Source organism: Sminthopsis crassicaudata, chromosome 5 (assembly GCF_048593235.1).
Source record: "Sminthopsis crassicaudata isolate SCR6 chromosome 5, ASM4859323v1, whole genome shotgun sequence".
Taxonomy (NCBI): domain Eukaryota; kingdom Metazoa; phylum Chordata; class Mammalia; order Dasyuromorphia; family Dasyuridae; genus Sminthopsis; species Sminthopsis crassicaudata.
This window is the reverse complement of record NC_133621.1, coordinates 261,202,284-261,209,126: the sequence shown is the minus strand read 5'-3', so window position 1 is coordinate 261,209,126 and position 6,843 is coordinate 261,202,284. Positions and strand designations below refer to the sequence as shown.

At 31.5% G+C, this 6,843-nt stretch overlaps 1 non-coding gene across 1 annotated transcript; it reads right to left on the bottom strand.

Annotated features, from left to right (window-relative positions):
- Positions 1–941: 941 nt before the first annotated feature.
- On the bottom strand, positions 942–1,048 carry LOC141545303 (U6 spliceosomal RNA). Its single transcript, XR_012482977.1, has one exon. It is a non-coding gene; the product is annotated as a U6 spliceosomal RNA (small nuclear RNA).
- Positions 1,049–6,843: the final 5,795 nt, after the last annotated feature.

The window sequence follows — 6,843 nt, the reverse complement described above, 5'->3', positions numbered from 1 at the left end:
TTTGGAGGGGGAATAGCATTTTCCATCATGACTTCTTTGGAATTATCTTAGTTCATTGTATGGCTGAGACTAGCTAACTCAGTCACAGTTGATCACCTTACAACATTGCTGTGATCCTGGTTATATTCATTTCGCTTTGCTTGAGTTCATTTAGGTATTTCCAAGTTTTTCTTTGAGTATCCTACTCATCCTTTCTAGTAGTATAATTGTGTTTACAATAACTTGTAATCCATTTCTCAAATGATAGATATCCCCCCAATTTCCAACTCTTGGCCACTACTAAAATTGAATTGCTAAATATATAGAACTGCTATAAATATTTTTGTACTAGTAGGTTCTTTTCCTTTTTAAAATCTCTTTAGAATATAAACCTAAAGTGGAATTGCTTGGTTAGAGGATATGCATGGTTTTATAGCCCTTTGGCTTTACAGAATAGTTGAACCAGTATACTACTTCCTCAACAATGTATTAATGTCTTGATTTCCCTTTCAACGTTTGTCATTTTCCTTTTCTGTCATATTAGCCAATCTGATAGATGAGTGAGCTCACTGTTGTTTTAATTTGCATTTTCTAAATCAAAAGCGATTTAGATATTTTTCATAAGATTATAGATAGCTTTGATACCTTCATCTATTCATATCTTTTGACCATTTATTAATTGAGAAATGGCACTTATTTCTATAAATTTAACTCATGTTTCTATTTATTTTGGGAAATGAGATCTTTATCAGAGAAACTTGTGCTGTAATTTTCCCCACAGTAATGATTACTAAATAAATTTCTCATCTGCTTATTCTACTTTCTCTCTCCATTCACCGTATCCATTCTCAAAAAAAGTTTTGTTTTTGATTTTTACTTCTCTCAATCTGCCCTGATTTCTATCACTCTCTCCTCTTATTCACTTATTCCCTCTTTGAACCAATACCAATAAGAGTAATGTTCAAAAAAGTGAACATTTCACAAATTTGCATGTCATTCTTGAACAGGGACCATGCTAATCTCTTATCAATCTTATCAATTTTAGTTTGTGTGTTGCTGAAGCAAGTACTTTTTAAAAAAATACATTGATCTCAAATTTATTTTTTATACATTAACTTTGTCTTTCCCTAGAAACATGGATTAATTGATTTCATCATTTATCTTTTTAGAATGATTGCAAGTTAAACATTTTTATTTATGATTTCTTTTGAAGGAAGTAACTCAAATTTCTCATTTTTAATTGTTGATGGTATTTCAAATGATTAGTTTCAGCTTTATAATAGTTCACTTGGGGATATTTTGGGACTCTCTTTTTATTAAAACTTCTTAAAGAGAAAAAAAATAAAAGCCCTTTTCTTGACTGATTATAAAATTTATTGTATGACATTGGAATTTAAGTTTTAATGATGGGATTTTCTTATTTGAAAAAAAATCAAACTGTGGAAGCATTCAATTAGTACTTTGACATCTTTTTCCAAACCTTCTAATAATTCACTTATATTATATCCTTGTTATGCCACAGTTCTCTTTTATTGTCCTGACTCAGTTTCCCTAATTATCCTGACTCAGTCCTTCCTTGGTTTCCCTGCTTCTCAGTTCTGCAAAACCTCCCCTCCCTCTTTATCAGAATATTTGATAAGGATAAAAGATCTTATGTTTTAGAATATCAGAATGCCTCTCTCCATCCCAAGCTCTTGGAATGTCTTATCAAGATGCCTCTCCCCATGTCCAGGATGCCTCCCCTTGATTATGTCATCCTCATCTCCAGTGGTTCACCGCACCAGGTCAGAGTCCTTCTCTTAGTACCCTGACTCTGCCCCTGCCTCATTCTACTCTCTGTGTCTGAGCCACGTGTATATGTCATTGAAAACTCTAATTGTTTGCTGGATTGTTGGAGAGGATAGTCTCATTCAGCCTTGGGACCAAACATGGATCCATTGGTCCCAGTATATCTTTCCATTTAATAAATTATTAAATACTCTCTAATCTCTATCTTGCTCAGTTTCTCCTGCATTACATCCTCAAATTAATGTTTAAACATTTAAATTCATCATATTTTTTTCCTTGGGTTACTGATGATAAATTATCCCCATGCATTCCATCTTTAGAACCATTCACTTTAACTAGCATAAAGTTCACAAATTCTTTCAAGGTTGTGTTTTGTTTTGCTCTGGTCAAATTTTACCTATCTCTCAACTGATTTGATTACACTTATGAATTTTTAGGATTCAAAGTTGTTTTTTTTTCAAGAATACTATTATTTTGTAGTATTATATGTTCTATTATATTTTCTAAATGTCTTACTCTTATTTTTTGTTTCTTTCTTCTCCAATAGCTCTGATTTACAATTTATCTTCCAACCCATTTAAAAATTTTTTTTGTTTCTCTTTTGAATTATTCTGAAGATTCTTGTTATAGTTTTGTTATTAAATTAAATAAAATATATTTATTATGTCTCATTTTCTTGCTTTATTATAATTTTCTGTTTTTAATTAAATTTCCTAATAATTATATTTATTCATTGTATTGTAGTTTTTTTCTGGAATGTGTGCTTAGTTCTTTTTCTTTTCTTGAGTCCCACTAGTACTTTATCTGCATGGAAATTTGACATATATTTAGCCTTTTTCTCTTGACCTTTCTGTGCTATTGTGTTTTCTTCTATTCTAAGCTTTTCTCCCCATTGTTTCTCTTAGGGGTGTTTTATGGTTCAAATGAAATAATGACTGTGAAGCATTTTGAAAATATTAAAATGCTATAAAATACCAATCATTCATTCATTCATTTGTTTGCTTATTTATTTAAACTTAAAATAGAAAAATAAAAAAGACATGTACATAGAACATGAGAGTGTGTGGAATAGAAAGAGATAAGATGAAGAACTTACAGGAACTGTATGAATTATTTTTCTGTATTTTATTTTCATTATTTCTCTGTTTCCCCTATGACCTGTTTAATCTGTGCAGGCTCATATTTACTTGAGCCTTGGCCAGCTATAAACATATTTACTTAACCTGAGCTGATGACATTTGTCAGTATTTGACATTTATTGATATTTAGTCTATTGGCTTGACTATTATCTGCTTGATTAAACCTGAAGGCCTGATTTTCTGTTTCCTAGAAATCAGGAGATTTCAGGGAAACAGAAACCTTCCATTCCAATCTTTCCAAATAGCAACAACCAATTAGATGACTCCCCCTCCCCTTCTCAATGTTGTCTTACTTGTGATGTAATCTCTTGTATAAAAGCTATGTATCTTTATTACTTCTTCAGCCCTCCTACAACAAGCTTTCTTTTTCTTATCTTGTGATGGGACAGCTCATCTTCTGGAGGTTTTCAATAAACAACTTTTTTGCTTTTTTTAATTGAATGATCTCTGAGTAGTCATTTTGGGTAAGGGGCTTCTACATAACTCATAAGAGGATTAAAAACATCAAACAATACATTTTCATTTCAAGAAAAGCTAAATCATAAATATTACACATTGTAATATAATAAATATAATAATAAAATTGCTTCCTTGTAGGTTTTCTTTTGTTCTCTGCTGAGTGTTTCTTACTTTATTTTTTCTCCTTTTCCCTCCTCCTCCCTCAAGAAGGTTATAATTAAGTGTGAATATATTTACATGTACACATACATATATATCTATAATCATGTATGTAAATAGAAATATACACCTATGTAAGACTATTCTATGTTTATTTGTTCCCTATTTTTTGAAGGAGGATACCGTTTTTCCTTTATAAGTCAATTCTTCCAATATTTGTCCAAATCTGGGAACTCATAATTTTCTACACCACAGTAATATTCCAACCTTATGCTATCTAATTATTTAAAATTTTCTAAAACAATATTAATTAATATGACTGACACATATTATAGTTTCCCTATTTTTATTTTTTAATTAAATCTTTTTTAGCTTTAACTTTGAGGTTAATGATTACTACCACTGCTTTTTTTTTTAATCTAATAAATTCTATTCCTAATAATTATTATTATGTTTGTGTGTATCTCTTATTTCCTATCCCTGCTTTCTCCTCTGCTTTACTTCTACTCACTATCTTGCCATCCTAATATTACTTAACCTACCCCTTCCTTCCAAAGTTCCTTCTCTTATTCTCTCAACATATCCTTTTCCTTCCTCTTTATTTCATTCCCATTAACCTACATACCCTTCTATACCCTGCTCCCTATTATATTCTCTCACCCTTTTATTTCTTTATAAATTTAGACTGTTTTTATTCCCTTCTAAATGTATATGTTCTGTTTTTAATTCTAATCTGATGTGACTAGGGTTCCCTCTAAGAATTCTTCCCTTATCCTGTCCCCCTTCCTATCCCATTCCTCTTATTTCTTTCTAATTTGAAAGACTTTTATACCCTTGTAGAGGCACAGGTATTGCTCCCTCTTTAACCCATTCCTGATGAGAGTTTAGACTCTCCTTCCCCATCTAATTCCTCTATGTCAGTTCTTTGTCTTGCACTTCATTCATATAAAGTAATAACTCTTTCTATCTTTTCCTATATTGTTTCATTTTTTGGAATCACACCATACTTACCTCTACCCCAATCTTTTCTTTTGAAATACTCAATTTCTTATGACAGTCAGACATACAGTGTATATATAAAACATAAACTATCTTATGTTTTCTTGGATTTTGTATGTCAAAATTTTCATTCAGATCAGGTCTTTTTGCCACAAAATGCTAAAAATCTGACAATTCATTAAATATCATTTTTGTTGCTGTTTTTATTCAGGATTATGCATAATTTTTCTGGATATGACATTTTTGTCCACAACCACAGTTCTTTTGCTTTTTGATATCTAATGTTCCAAGACATGTTTGGTCTTTTAATGTAGTTGCTGCTAGATCTTTTCGGATTATATTTGTGACTCTGCCATATTTAAATTGATTTTTTTCTTATTAATATTATTTTTTCTGTGATGTGGAGACTTGGGAATTTGGTGATGATGTTCCTAAGGGTTTTCCTCATAGATCTCTTTCAGATGGTGATTGGTGGAGTTTTCTATTTCTTCTTTTCCTTCTTGTTCTAGCACCTTAAGACCATTTTCATTAATTATTTATATCTTGCATTATTGTATCAAGATTTTTTTGAGCATAGCTAACAGACAGGCCTATAATTCTTGTTTTCTCTTCTTGATCTGTTGTTTTTCTTATGAGATGTCTCACATTTTCTTCTTTATATTCTTTATATTTTTGTTTTATTATTTCTTGCTCTCTTATAACTTCACTGGTTTCCCCTTTCCCAATTCTAATTTTCAAGGAGTCATTTTCTTCCTTACAATTCTGTTTCTTTTTTCTAGGTGACTGACTTTCTTTTCATAATCTTGTTTTTCTTGGATTGTTCTTTTAAAAAAATATAGATCTGTAATCTGTAAAGAATTGCTGTTTTCCATGAAATACAACTGACCACATCTAAATTTATAGATACCTTTTCCTTGTATATGGAAGCTTGATTTCTTTCTATCCAATTTTTCACTTCTGGGTCTTTTTCTCCACTCCTTACAGTTACACCCTATTTTCATCATCTTTCTGAATAAAAGTCAACATTTTCCACAGATTATAGGGAATAGTGGGAGGGAATTTTACCATTTCAGGAACATGGTGAAGGTTGCCACATCTGGAGCAAGTGGCAAAGATTACTGACTATGTCAGGCACCAGAGTGGGCCAAGGGTGGTTATTGTGAGTGAGGGATTTTGGTACCTCAGCCCTCCAGTATTATTTCAGAAGTCTTTAAGTTGTATGGATTTGTTTATGTCTTCTCTTCTTATCATCTTTTTTTCTTATTATAGATGCATCATTCCTCTTATTTGAGGTTGCTGCAGTGGGGGAGTTAAGTTGAGAACATGTGAATCACCAGTTTGTACTATAATTTTCTGTAGTTTGTATTTCAGAAGATCTGTCTTCAAGCCTTATGCTGTCCCCAAGGACTTTGTGATGAAAGGCAATGTGTTTCTATGGAAAGAACATAGGCTTTAAAAACAGAAACCTAGCAGTCAAATCTTCTCAATTTTGTGATTTTGGCACTCTAGACAAGACTCCTATATGTAAAATGAAGAGAATTAGAGTTCCACATCAATGTTTCTATAGCCTCCACATGCTTCAGTTAGCTCATCTCTAAAAGAATAATAGCATAATTTCAAGTTGTGTTGGTCAATAAAGTGTAGAAAGCACTTTGAAGTCATAAGTAAAAGTACTTATATAAATAAATACTTTATATAAATGTAAAAATGAAGGGCTGAGACTACAGCTCTAATAGTAAGAAATGGTCCTTTTGGGCCTTTGAAAGAAAAATCAAGGAAAAATAATTGGATCTAGCTACAAAATATCTTCTAAATAAGCCTGTTTTTATGGACAAAGTTCTTTTGTGATGACCTAAAGTCACATAATATAATTCAGGATTATTATTTAACCTGAACTCCAGTTGTGCTAAAAACCTGGGGGGAAAACATCCAGTCTACATAAAGACAACATCATCTATTCTCATTATTTCCCAATATCAGCATGCAGGTTTTGTTAAACTTCAATTGCCTGGGGCCACGATGTTTCTATGCTTGGAACTGCCTTCCTGCCAGGAAGGTAAAGCTCATAGTGCATTGCCCACAGCATCAAAATCCATTGTGACTTCTTGATATATAAACATGTTGCTGAAGAATTCCACAATTGTACTCTTGGTTTTCATTTTGCAATAAAATATGTTTTGAGAATTTTTACTTCACTTTAAAAACAGAATGCAGTTGAATTATTGACCAATTGTACATCATGAAGAGGAGTTTGTGTAAAACAGCAGAGAATTATCTATGTATAAATAAATATATATTCAATAATGAACATGAAAATTTA